A 15,122-nucleotide genomic window follows, 5' to 3' on the forward strand; every position below is an offset into this window, starting at 1 on the left:
CAATCAATGTAAACAACCTTGTGTTTGAACTTAGGCCAAAATGAAGATATACAGTTATAGCCAGAAACAATAATTGAAATTCAAGCATTCACCGTGACGCCTTAACCAGGTTACTATTGCATTTAATAATGTAAGAGGTTTCAAAATGATCTATGAATTGCCTAAAACAATCATAGTAAAAGGCTATTAAGATTTTTGTCGTGTCAAAACACACTATATTTAAAAAAAATCATATGCTTAACGTTATTGGCATTAAATGATTGGGCAAATACAGAAAGCATAATCGTGGTGGTTTACAGGAGTCTTTATATGTGATATCGCAATTGCAAATGATAATCTTTATAAATAAAAATATTTACATAGCGCTTTACACCAGAGTCTCAAAGCGCTCGAAGCGTGGACTAGTAGAGGAGCAGATTTAGAGCTCTTAGTCAAACAAATTTTTAAAAGTTTGTTTTAATGCTGATTCAAGTTTATAAGATTGTGCTGAATGAAATTTTGAAAATGGGACGCGAATTTCAACACAGAAGTCACCTAATTTGCATAAATATTTAAATTAGTTACCGCCATTAAAAGAAAATGGATCATTCTCGGTAATTTTGCATCTAAGCATTCAATCATGACAGGTAAAGTGTCCATACCTATGTTTTCAGGGTTAAAGAATAATTTTTAGTAGATTTTGCACAATAACTTTGTATCAAGCATCTAATTACATATAAAGTGTCTAGACCCAGGTTTGAATGGCTAAAGGAATAGAATTAGCAACATTTTGTGGATTAATTGTAAATTAAACTCACATAAATTTGAGAAAATGTTCATATAGTTTCTGGATAGATACCTGTAATAATATGTAATCAATAACATACCTCTTTAGCCTACTCCATATCTTCAGTACGCAAACTCGTAATGGATTTGTCTATCTTGACACCAGTGGTGGCGCCAGGATTGGCCCGACATGGTGTCCTAGGTCCCGGCGGAGGGCGGGGGGAGGGGGAGTTTGAATGCCTAAGACACAAAATCACTGCGCAAAATCAAATGCATGATGTTTTTCACAGTAAGTAACCGTGAGTTCTAATAAAAATAATGTCGATGAAGAAGCTGAGGTAACTAAAGTACTCTTATGAGTGAAGTCTTTTCCAACCCCAACCGCCATCAGGAAAAAGAGTAGATTTCGTCGGGGAAATATTTTGTTCAAATTAATCACAAGTTTCTTTGCTTAGGCACACAGCATCTTCCTCATTGAGCCATTTTTTAAATTTTTCTTCACAATAACGTAAAATTCAACAGTCCTTTTGAAAAGTCATCCGCACATTACTTTCCAAGTTAAACAAAGCCAATAATTTTAAGAAATGACATGCTGTAGTTATTAATATTTTTGTTATAATAGAAATTTTTTTATTTTTTGGTGACGTCACACTCACAATATAGTTAACATGCATACGTCATAAGATTACGGCACCTTTTCCCGGCGTGCTTTTTTCATGGGTAAACACCACTGATTTGCAAATGGATGCCTTGCATAGCTAGCTAGCTAGGGCTACAAGAGCCGCATTGTATAATATTTAAACAAGGTACGTCAGCAACTGAATTATTTTTAGGTATTTTTTTTATTTTAATTTATTTCTTTTGAAAGTGTACTTTTTTTCAAATATAATTGCACTCTATGTCAAATAGTTAAAATGCCAGATGATTAATGACTGGCTTTATGACTTATTATTGTACGTGTTTATTGGTTGATTATCAAAAGAAATACAAAATAGTAAGGAAATAAATGGAATTCCTTTCAGAACAGTTTAATCTTGAAACGTAAAGATCTTCAAATACTGACTTTTTAGAGGGAAAAAGTTGCATTATCACATTTATCACGTAACCAACTTAACATAGCCGTTTATTCTCATGCAAAAGAATAATTTGAATCAATTATTCTGTGAGTTAATGTTATCAAATTGTGCTAGTATTGTAAAAATAAATGTAATTACATGTCAAAATAGACGTGATTTGTGCAGGGAAACGTGATTTTACCTAAATTTAACTTTTAAAAAAGAATACAAAAACGCGTTATTTATAGAATAACTGGTGACTGTATGCTAGCATAATATATATAAGTTTTGTTTGTTTACTTCAATTCATCTTGAGTCATACAGTTGAAAACCAGAATTTCACCTGACTGATGATGAAATGAAAAATTGAAATGATTTACTTTATATATGCACGGTCTTCACAAATCATTAGTTTGAAGTAGCTTGGAAGCTCCCTATAATACATAGTCAATGAATGAAAATGATATACCTTCCTCATAAAAGTACCTACAAGATAAATTCTCAAAAAAATGTAATTATGATTTGAAGAGTTATTCCACCATCGTACCATTATTCTGAAATGATATATAAGCATAATGACTTAGATATGAAAGTCTCCAGTTAACTTGAAATAAAAGTCATTTATCTCGAGCCTTGTTTATTCTGTGTTTATCATTACGTAATTAAGGTATTTTATATCATTTAGTCAGTTCGTGAATATAGTCTGCTGGAAAAAAATTGAATACAAATATAGTTCATAAACTTGGTTATAAAGTACTGTGTTATGAGAATGTGGCCTATTTTGCTAAAATATATATTGGATTGGATTGCAAGGATTGCAAGAGACAGAGAAAGACGGTGGGGTGAGGTATGGAGAGAGATAAGGGAGGGGAGAGTGAGATGAAGAAGCTTGATGCATATTTCTGAGGATAAACCCCAATATTTCACAATCAAGAATATATATACCGGTATATATACATATATATATATATACATATATATATATATATATAGAATAAGCCTATTGCGAGTACTATCAAGGATCGTCTCCAGATTTAATTATTACTTTAGACTGCTCACATAAAATATGTTTCCATTTTTAATGAAGCAAGTGTAAGTTCAAAGTCTGTTGATTCAACTGTCCATTATAATTTACAACTACATAATTTATATGTATACATACTGTAGGTCTATATGAACCTGAAAATATGAACTCTCTAAAACCTATGAATAATGAATACAGCAATACGTAATACTCTGGGTTATATTTGCTTGTGACGTGTTTCGAGTTCGAATGTCATTTAATTAAGTTCTATAATCTACTTTTACGATTAAAATATGAATTGATAAGTAGGAATCATGACACCATTATCCAAATGGGTAGAGGCCATGACAATCATACATATATCTCGAATGTTTGAAATTATTGGATGTAGTAGTATATTACAGATATTTATCTGTTTCCCATGTTTCAATGTGTTCTATTTCTTCAAAGGAAATTGTTAATGATTTATGTAATTGATGGTAGATTATAATACTTTCCTGTATGTTCTTATTTTAACCTTTTTAGATAAGTATGGTGACTCTGAAGAATGACAAACGTGAGGCCATGATTGATTATAGGTTAACTTCTTAGAAGTTTAAGAGTTGTCAAATTATCTTTAAAATATATAGGTTGGCTTATAACACCATATGACTGTAACTCTTTTCGAACACTTACGATATATTTAAAAGAAATATGGCCTTTAGCATTTACAATGACATATTTAAGATATGATTTCAAGTCCAGCGTGTACATATATGTATTAATGCAAATAAGCATGATTTTGTTCTTCATAAATTAGGCCTATATTTTATTTTAAAGTCATTTGGATCAAAATACTTTTTTTCATTAACTGCATGTTTGTTTATTTATTCATGCATTTATTATTCCGGCCAAACAACAAATACAAAATGTGTAGATCCTGTCTTAAACGCTTAAGCCACCCTAAGCCTGTTGTGTTGCCGCCCTATTTCCGTTGCCACCAAGCCCGTTGCCACCTGACCTTTTGCCACCCGGTCCGTTGCCAACAACAATAGGAAGCTTTCGATTGCACGACGACGGTAGGACGTAGAACGTAAAGTTATATCTGCGCAATTTGGCCAGATCTACGTATGCAGAGAACGTAGGACGCCATGTAGGACGGTCACGCATGCATAGTGATACGTTCTAGCGTCACGTCGTCGCACAAATCGAAATAGCATTGTATTCTTAGAAATTTCACTCTCGGTAATTGTTGCCACATGTGTACTGAAGGATGAATGGATTGATTATTTTGATAAATCAAAATTTAATACATAATTAATTTAAAAAAGACAATTCGTTGCGATTATAAACCATTATGAAAGGTATACACTTGAAGTAGTCATAATTAAAGTATGATGTATGTAATAGTATGCATTTAAATGCATTTATGTACAGTATAAGTATTGGGTATATTTATTGCAGTCTATTGCAGCATGTGCTGAATTGAGTGATTAAATAATTACAAACAAAATACAAAATTGGCAATTATAAATTTACAAATCATTATTTAAAAAATAGTGCAATATTAAATATTAAATAAAAAAAGACAGGCGACGTCAAAAATTACAAAACAAGAGTATGTATGTGTGTTATTTTGTCAGAGTATGTTCTTAGTTAATTGATTTTTCTCCAAGGAGGCGACTTGGTTAGGGGGTGACTCGGTTAGGGGGGCGACATGGTTAGGGGGAATCTTTGTAGGGGAACTTGACTGGTATTCAGAAAAACATGGGTGGAGGAAATGTCCAACTGACCAATTGAAGGCCACGCAAATTAGACCTAATACCCTGAACAAGCCCTTGTCACGGTATAAACAATCGGGAGGAATAGTTTGCTCACTTATTAATAGGCCCATGGTTAATGTTACTGTTATATCTTTGTAGTGTTCCGCTAACGAAAAGAGATTAATCAGTTTTAGCCTAGATCTAAAAGTTATCTTAAAGCTTACTTTTGACTTTATTTCACATGAGAATAGCTTGTAATAAATCGTCTTTAAACCATAGAGGAATAAGTTTAAACCAAATTAGTTCAATAAAGTTCAATAGAATATTGGTAACAACCATCATTATTATACACACTTACACGCGCTTTTATACCAAAAGGTGGCAAAGGGCCGGGTGGCAATGGGCTTGAGTGCAATGAGAAGAATATTTTCACGAGTTGAAAGGACTGTTCCATTCAACGGGGCGGAGCCGAGTTGAATGAAACAGTCAATCTTTCAACGAATGAAAATATTCTTTCCATTGTACGAATACAAAACATTAACTATTTGTTTTATAACACACCTAAATAGATAAGTTCGGCCTAGGCCTAGTAGCCCGGCCTGGCCTAGGCTTAGCCTGGCCTAGGTTATCCTCCGCACAAAACCTAGGCCTACGGCTAGGCTGGAAATCCGTCAGCACATTTCGGAAAACAAGAGCCGAATTCCGCTCAGATTTTGCGCAAGTTTGAGCTAGTTTTAGAGGTATCAACCACGCAACTAAAATACTTTACATGTTCAGCAAGAAGTAGGCTGAGAAAGGTGTGTTGTGACATTATTTCATGGATTTAACCCGGCCCTCCGGAAAAAGTCAGTCCCGCGTCTTCTTAGCCAATCAAACGATTGCATTAGGTTGAAGTTATTTCTTATCCATAGGCAACGTGCAACGGACGATTCTGATGGAATAAATGCACTGTAGAACAACATTTCCAAGTAACAACAATTAATGCGGTATTACTGTATTGGAAACGTGTCGCTAATGTAATCGTTTTAACACTTCGTATAATAGGCCTGCAATACAAGTTTTTGACAGCGTATAATATAGAGAATGATTTTCATCAAAATTTCAGTCGAATGCAAAAATCCTTCTACAAATTAAATACAAGAAGTAAAATACCAGTAGCGCAATGATTGTTTTGGTTTTTTCTCTCCTTAGACACGGTTTTTACCAAGGTGTCGGATATTCTTATGTTTGGAATTTAAACTCTGTGTATCGGACGTTCTGTTGTGTTGCAGGCTTGTAATTGAATTCCGACCGAGAAGTGTGAGTGTTGCCCAGGTTATTTTTTTTTCTAGATTCGAATTAGGGTTGGATTTTTCCCACCTTTCGTATGTTGTACCCCAAAACCTTGACACAATCGTGGGTGTTTGGTTTTTACGAAAGAATATGACCACAAGAAGTGTTCTTGGTTGTAATATTATCTGCAATAATTATACTATTGTGTCATTGTCTTCAAGTGGTATGACATCCGCCTTGACTGCGAGAGATCGCTAGTTTCAACATTACATTTATATACCGGTACATAATACATTGGAAATAATTTTATATGACCTATATGTTTATATGTGAATTAATTTTTATATTTTTATTTTCGTAAGCACCTTTTTGAGTTTCTATTGTGGTTCATTTTTATCAATTAAATGTACTGTGCTTTTTGTTGATAAATAGAATAATTAAAATTGAAATTAAAATTCACTTATGCTTTCTCATGAAACAGTAAAAATACGGTAACCATCTTCAGGATGGGATGGACACATAGATCATAATTATAGCATTGACACTAAGGGTTGTAAAAATCATCATATTTACAGTCGGTTGTAATCAAACTAACCTAAAGGCCTAGTTCCCAAGACCTTTTAGTTTCAAAAAAGTGATGCAAATTGCGAGTCACAAGCTATAGAATTAACAATTACTTTAAAGACCCTTAATGAATTGATTCACTTTTAGTAGACAATAAAATTATTACATCAGGTTTAATGCTACTGTGTTGTAATTACACCTCGCCGATTGGCCAGAAAATATCTTGCTGTATTTCTAGTGTTTTTGAGTGCAACACATGGCATAAACTTAAAAATTAATGCTTGTCAATTTATCATCATTCCTAATGCAAGTCAGACGAATTGGCTTAATATAAGTAGGCCTATCACTAAGAATAGCTCCACATTTGGAACAATATGCATGATTTTAAGGGCACTAAGTGCATTCTGGTTTTAATAACATCAAAATTCAAATATAGAAATAGGATTCCGTAAATTATTCTTCTTTCAACATGCCAAACATCATAAAATTGAACTTCAATCTCAAAAACAAAACAGTATATCACGGTTCGAAAAAGTAGGCCTACTGCTTCTTATAGTTTAAGGAGATGATGGAATACCTAGGCCAGGCTAAACATTAAACAAAACCACTTCATATTAAGTAAATTACCATTATTCTGCTATTCAAATTAAATAATTCAAAAATAAAATGTAAATACTGTACAAAAAAATTAAATAAAAACGATGTTCCAATAGACATTTGAACTTCGACATTTGGTGTCACAATTACTATCTATCACCACACACGGTGAGCGTGCTCCCTTATCCATTGGCTCTAAGGACAGGCCAAGTTTGATTGCAAACGGCCCAGTGGCTTGCCACTAGTAGCCTTTTAAAATGTTGCCAGAAAGAAGAATAATACTTCATGACCTTTGGTCCCAATACCCTGAACCCCTTAACACCTTGCCTCTGGCCAATGCATGTGTGAAAAGTACTATACTGTGCTATGTTATTTGTGGCAGAAGTAGACTTAGAATATTTTTTTGGTTTGGTTTCCAATCTTATGACCCACAGATCACCTTTGACCTCAAGCTGTAAACACTCCACGTATGGGAGGTGCTACCAGCTTTACTGACCAAGTTTGAATGCAATCGGCTCAATTGTCTACCAATATTAACGTTTTAAAATTCCAATACAAATGTGCAAAGAACAAGACTGTGCTATGTTAATTTTGACAGCAGTAGTCTTTAATATTTTGGGGTTTCTGATTCCAGGGAGTTGTTATAGTGATTCTAAATAATTTCACATAATACGCTGCATGATTATGAAATTTAAATAACATAGCATAAAGCAAAATGAGCCTCTCTTAAGTTCAAAATGTTACAAAAAATGCAAATTGATGATAAACATGAAGTTGAAATCGTTTTCGCCATCGTCATAGTTTAGACTTTCCGAATTAAATTGAACACTGGCAAAACTACAACGGTGTTCAGGTAGTTTTCTGTTCTAGCACTTGCATTGGCGACTGGAAACTCAATACGGTACAATAAAGGTTTTCGTTTACAATTTCGTTCCATGCCGTAATAATCCAAACATAGATTATAACAATTATATCACCTGCCGTATTACCATAACATATAGGCTACCAATTTCCGATAGGTGAGTCTGAAAGAACGATTGATTTTCCGTCGTATTAACGATATAGGTTAATAACCTGTCGTAAATCTACGACTATGATGTCATAGCTGTCCTAGGATACTTTGAAGTACTCATTTGGGAACAATCAACTACTAATTCAAAGTCATCTCTACCAAAATTTCTATTTTTAGTACCGGTAGTAGTAATAGTAGGCCTAGTAGTACTTTCTAATGGATAAGAGGTAATAATAAATGTACTTAGTGGAACAGCTATTGAAGTCTCCAGCAAGTCAAATGCAAACACATCAGAAAGGGTAAATGTTAATAAAGGGGAATAACCCATTTCTTACAGCACTAGTACTGAATTGCGTATGCGTGTGGTCAATTAGTAGTGTAGCAGCAGCCTATAGAGAGGCGTTAGTGTAGCTTCAAGTTCAAATCATTCCACAACGTCATGGGCTAAAATCGGATAGCATTTGGAGTAGCCCCCTACACTTCCGAAAATGCAGTGGGTTTTTTAAACCCGACTTGAGGTTTTAAGTCCTTATCGAGATGACTTTGTTCTACCAACCGAGCCCTGGGCGAAGAACGTCTCGAACCAGTACTCACTTTAAGGCTATAGAGCAGCGCACCTGTCTTACAGTTCGACCTATCGACTCTACCTTAATAAACTGAGATTTCTATTCCAATGAGGTAGAGGTATTATAGGCCTATATCGAAAAAATCTATAATGTTTATGTTGCTGCCCTTGATGTATCTGTGGCAGGCAGAGTATTATCTGTCTCTTATTGCAAACACATCAGAAAGGGTAAATGTAAATAAAGGGGAATAACCCATTTCTTACATCACTAGTACTGAGTTGCGTATGCGTGTGGTCAATTAGTAGTGTAGCAGCAGCCTATAGAGAGGCGTTAGTGTAGCTTCAAGTTCAAATCATTCCACAACGTCATGGGCTAAAATCGGATAGCATTTGGAGTAGCCCCCTACACTTCCGAAAATGCAGTGGGTTTTTTAAACCCGACTTGAGGTTTTAAGTCCTTATCGAGATGACTTTGTTCTACCAACCGAGCCCTGGGCGAAGAACGTCTCGAACCAGTACTCACTTTAAGGCTATAGAGCAGCGCACCTGTCTTACAGTTCGACCTATCGACTCTACCTTAATAAACTGAGATTTCTATTCCAATGAGGTAGAGGTATTATAGGCCTATATCGAAAAAATCTATAATGTTTATGTTGCTGCCCTTGATGTATCTGTGGCAGGCAGAGTATTATGTAGCAATGGTTTATGTTTATTATATTAATTTTTAACCAGAATTTGCTGTTTTTAGTTTCCTTATTATTTACCTTAATGAAATGAGATTTTCATTCTAATAGAAACAATCTATAACTTTTAAGTTGCTGCCCTATCTGTGGCAGGGAGAGTATTATGTAGCAATGGTTATAAATATATTAATTATATTTTTTAACCAGAAGTAGTTGTTTTTAATTCCCCTATTATTCACATTAATAAAATGAGATTTCCATTCCAATGAGGTAGAAGTATATATGGAAACAATCTATAGCTTTTAAGTTGCTGCCCTGGATGTGTCTGTGAACAATATCTTGTAAAATTTAATGTATCTAATAATACATAATATCCGTTACACTCCAGTGTTTATTTTGCAATTCCAACATACACGAAAGAGATCTTAAGAGGATTGTTAATCATTTAAATGTCTGTCTCAAGTACCTTTAATTCACTCTGTTGTAATACACTGAGACAGACGACACAATGTCCATTAAGGATGTGAATATTATTATTTATTCACATTCACGACCCTCTGTCTTGATTGATTTATTGATTGGTATTGTCACGTTTTTATTGTTAGTATATACTGCGACAGACTATGAATCCAGAGGCAACGGAACTACAGCTAGCGAATTGCAGAATGTATATCCATAATTTAGCAAACGAATTACTTTAGACTTATCCAGCTTTCAGAGTCATATTTATAACTATCAGTATTTAAGCATTATTAGTATGTGATTTATAGGCAGGGGTTGCAGTCACCAAAATGTTTCCGCTAAACAATCTTTGAGGAAATTTTAAGAAATTCAAACATGCACAAAACTAAAATTCACATGTCCAATTTTTAAGCGAGCTGAAGATCTAAAACACGTAAAAACAAATAAGTTGTTTAAAAAAATCCATTATCAGATTAGAGGCTCTGTCTGTTAACCCCTCCTTCGCTTTCTTTCAAAATGAATCTGTGCTATGACTCATGTAGAACTTCCCACTTTTGCATTTTTTTTTCAAGTAAAAGTGAAATGCCAATCAAAATGAAGAAACATTCAAACATACTTTTAAAATATAAGAATGCCATTTCATTGAGTCTTATATTTTGTATCTGCCTCACCTTAACCCGGTGTGGAGAGTCACTCTGACTTATTTTAGTATTATTGAATCTGGCAAAAGATACAATATACAAAGCATAATACAAATCAATAAATAAATAAATCAAACCAACATAACATTAATTTAATTTTACATTTGTACTCGATCTACTTTACCAATTCAATTGGTTTAACATCTTAATCAACGGGTAAATATTGTTCTCCCAGTTTACTTTTAAAGGTACTTTATTTAATTAGGATAAAAACATGTCTTTAATCTGAGGATAATGCATCCCAGAGTCTACAAAATAGGACATGTAAGCAATATAATGCAGTCCAAGCTTTGAGAATTTTAAATGTTAATATTTCCTGATGACGGTGATTGATACTAATCAAGTCATGGAAGTATTCATTATAATAATAATAATAATAATAATAATAATAATAATAATAATAATAATAATAATAAATAGTAATAATAATGATAAATAATAATGATAAATAATAATGATAAATAATAATAATGATAATAATAATGATAATAATAATAATAATGATAATGATGATGATGATGATGATGATGATGATGATAATAATAATAATAATAATGACGATGTTTAAAGGGCAAAAATCACGACCAAAATTGTCCAGCACCAGTTGAGCCTCGGCCATCCCAGGACTCAGGCACCTCCTATCCTGATAGAACTACAAAAAAGCTAGCTGACAAGGGATGGAAAAGGGGTTGTCATAGTAATACCATCCTTTCTTTTTATTACCTTGCCTTCTCACTTCACCATGTCGGAAAGGCATCTCTTAGCAAATGTGCTTTCAGAGACATCTTGAAAATATTTATTCACATCTAATTGTAAAAAGCTGATTGCTCCACAGCAACAGAAAAAACTCTGTCTTTAATTGTGTGACTTGGGCTGATGCAGGAGGAGGAGTTGATCGGAAGAACGTAAGCTACGTTTAGGAGCATACCATGTTTAATGCCTTACACACGAACAGGATTTTGTTCTATTGTGAATTTATGCTTTTCACGATATGGTACGTTACCATACAGTGCAACAATAGGCCTACAACAGGAGAGGTAGAAGCAGTGCAGCAGTGCCTTGAATAACTTCAGTAGAATTGCAGTTGGGCAAATTTGGCTATAGATGGATTAAAGAATCTTGCCGCATAGATTTACTTTTGTGTTTAATGTTGCTTTGTGTTCTATAGTATGTTGTATATTAACTTTGAAGGGGCTGAGATAGGTTTTTTTTCTTGAGCATTAGATATCACCTAACACAAATTTACAAAGTGCGTTTACACTATTTTTTTCGCTGCAATTGAAGTAGGACTACGTTTGTAGGATATGGTCATCACTATCTTAATACAACTTATTAAGGTAGCACCAAATAGTTGTGCGTACGTGAAGCAGTACTTGTATCAAATATGTCGATTATGTATTTACTTGATATTAGGCAAAAGTTGAAAATAATCAGTTAAAATTTTAAAGTAGATTTTAAAACAGAACGTTAATTTTTACCTAATCTATTCATGCCTGTATATAACATTCCATTTCATTTCATTTTATTCAGGAATTAAAATCAAGATTACTTGAAAATAAAACAAATACAGGGAACAGATAAAAGATAAAGAACAAGATAAGACATTAATTAATAATAATTAATATAATAACCCAAGAAAGTTTTATAATATATAAAACTTATTTCCATTGGGGCCCTTAAAAAATTGTAAACAATTTTACCACGCAAGAAACACAAAACAATAAACAATAAAAAGCCAAAATTGACCAAAAAACCAAAATATAATAGACATTAAAAAAGCTATATAAAAAAGAGCTGATGCACTCTTATTTGAAACATTGCACATCATAGCTTAATTAAGCGTTTACCCAAATGATTTCCTTTTGCACTTTTGAATTATTATTATTATTATTATTATTATTATTATTATTATTATTATTATTATTATTATTATTATTATTAAACTATGTTAAGAATAATGAAAATTTAAAGTTAAAAACGTTGAATCCATTATTATTACTTACTATAATTATTATTGCACTTTTGAATTATTATTATTTTTATAAAAAATTATATTATATTAAGAAAGATAATTTGAATTTAAAATGTTGTGTTGAAATTATTGAATTAAAGAAAAGTTTCACCCCAAAAAGTTGCAACATTACCCGCGCATCTGATTTCCCAAATGAGTTTTTATTGCACTTTTAAAGGTTTTTTTTATTATTTATGCTCTGTATTGCAATCGGAAGACTGTTCCAACCTTTGATACCATTAAAGAAAAAGGAAGATGATGCAATACCCTTAACAGACGGAACAACAAATTTGTGCATACAGCCTCTAGTTCGATGCTGATGGAATTGATTTACTCTCATAAAATGTTCTGATAGGTAAGTGGCTTTGTATCCATTGGCTATTTTGTGTACATGGGAGAGGCGAAGAAACTTTACTCGGTTTTCAATATTGAGATACCCAATGCTGGACAATTGATCTCTACCGATATGGGATCTAGGAGGTAGGTTCTTGATGAATTGTACAATTTTGTTTTGGGCAACTTGAAGTTTGTTTTCTGTTTGTTTACTTAGTCCGGAATACCATGCTGAAGAGGCATAATCAAAGTGGCATTGTATCAAGGCAGAGCAGAGTAATTTACGGCATTTTAAATTTAGACACTTACTTTGCCGATACAAAAATTTAAGTCTAGCATTTGCCTTTCTGATTATTTTATTGGCAGTGGTCTCCCCAAACAATGCTTGATCCAGTTCCATACCTAAATATGTGACTGATTTAACTGCCTTAATAAAATGGTCCTTACATTTAATTTTAAAGTTGTTTGCATTTCTCAGTTTAGGCTTAGATCCAAAAAGAATACATTCAGTTTTCTCAACATTTAGAGACAGCTTGTTATCAGTTAACCAATAACTACATGATTGTAAAGCTTCACTGAGGATATAAGCAATATATTTTGGATCTTTGTGAGAATACAGGATGGCGGTATCATCTGCATATAATAAAATCTTACTACCGTTGCCAACACTGATGACCATATCGTTAATGTAGCACAAAAAAGAAGGGGCCCCAAAATACTGCCCTGCGGGACTCCACATGTAATAGGAAGATTCGAGGATGAAACACCATTTATATTAACATTTTGACACCTTTCTGTGAGGTAAGAAGAGAACCATTCCACTGACTGTATGCCCATCGCTTTTAGCTTTTCACAGAGGATGGCGTGGTCAACCGTATCGAACGCTTTGCGCAGATCAAGAAGTACCATTCCAGTATAAAGGCCATTCGATATATTTGATTTTATGTGATCAGTCAAGTGCATGAGACAAGAGTCAGTGGAAAAGTGCTTTCTAAATCCCGATTGATGTTCAGATAATATATTGTTTTCATGCAAATACTTTTCCATTTAAAAATACACAGCTTTTTCCAGTATTTTAGAGACAATGTTCAATATACTTACATGTCTATAATTCCCCACTTCAGCCTTATTTCCTTTCTTAAAAATAGGTATTATTTTGCCTGTTTTAAATCACTAGGTACAGTATTTGAAGTTATGGACAGATTTATAATGTGCGTTAATGGAATTTTTAATATACTAGCACCATCTTTTAGGAACCGTGCAGGAATGTTATCAAGTCCTGTACTTTTTGCCGTGTTAAGATTTGAAAGCTCTTGCAATATAAACTCTTCATCAACAATTTTCAGTCTGAATTTATCAGGTTGTACACCTCTATTTCTATAGAAATGCTTAAAGGATTGATATGATGTCCCCTACTTCGAAAAGTGGGGACGTGTCCCCCTGTCCCTACCGATCGACGCCCATGACAGCTACCGTAGCTTCGCTCGATTACCCTCTATTTAAACGTCGCGATCGGTTTTCGATAAAAGAAAACAATTCATGACCACTATTGTGTTCAAAATACATACTAAGTGACCCGAACCAAATTGTTAATTTTGTAAGAATCTTTGAGGGCTAGCTCGGCTGTTAAACACCTTGGTCATTGGCGTTCTGATGTGTATTTATGTAACGTTGAAGTATGTTCTGTGTATTATTTAGTGTCTTTGTCGTACTGTACTGAAACAGAATTTCCATGTATTTAATTCAAATTGTATTTCGAATCATATTCCTATGTTTAAAATTACTGTACATACAAATGCAGCAAATCCGAACCGTATTTGGTACCGTACTACCTTTTTACAATTTGTTTTCAACCCCATCACAATTTTTTTTTAAATAAATTTTGAACAGAATTTGCCAGTGCGTAAAGCAGTTACGAAGCAGAACTTATAGTTGTTGAAAAGTCCAACGTATTTGATTGGTGATTCAATTACAATGACGTCAAACGAATAGAATACATGACAAGTCCAAACGCTTATCGTCTTGCATATTCTGTAGTGTCTAAAGCTTGGTTTCCTGTCGACGTAAAAGTCAGAATTTCATACGTTTCGATTCTTACGACTCTTACGCAAAGTTGAACAAATGCCGACGTCAACGACGTTTGCGTTGATCGTGTTGGGCCGCAGACAAACCAGCAATTTTCAGCCGCTTACGAAAGTTGAACTTACGACTTTGAACTCCATCCAGAGTCCAAAACGAGCACTTGCGACTGTTACGTTGAGTTTAATTTTTCTTGCGATAGCAGGATGTATAAAGTAAATGACTTAGAAAGCAGTGTGAGGGTTACAGTATAAATT

Source organism: Anneissia japonica, unplaced genomic scaffold, assembly GCF_011630105.1.
Source record: "Anneissia japonica isolate Jap-2015-1 unplaced genomic scaffold, ASM1163010v1 scaffold493_len2256704_cov171, whole genome shotgun sequence".
In the NCBI taxonomy this organism is placed as follows: Eukaryota; Metazoa; Echinodermata; class Crinoidea; order Comatulida; family Comatulidae; genus Anneissia; species Anneissia japonica.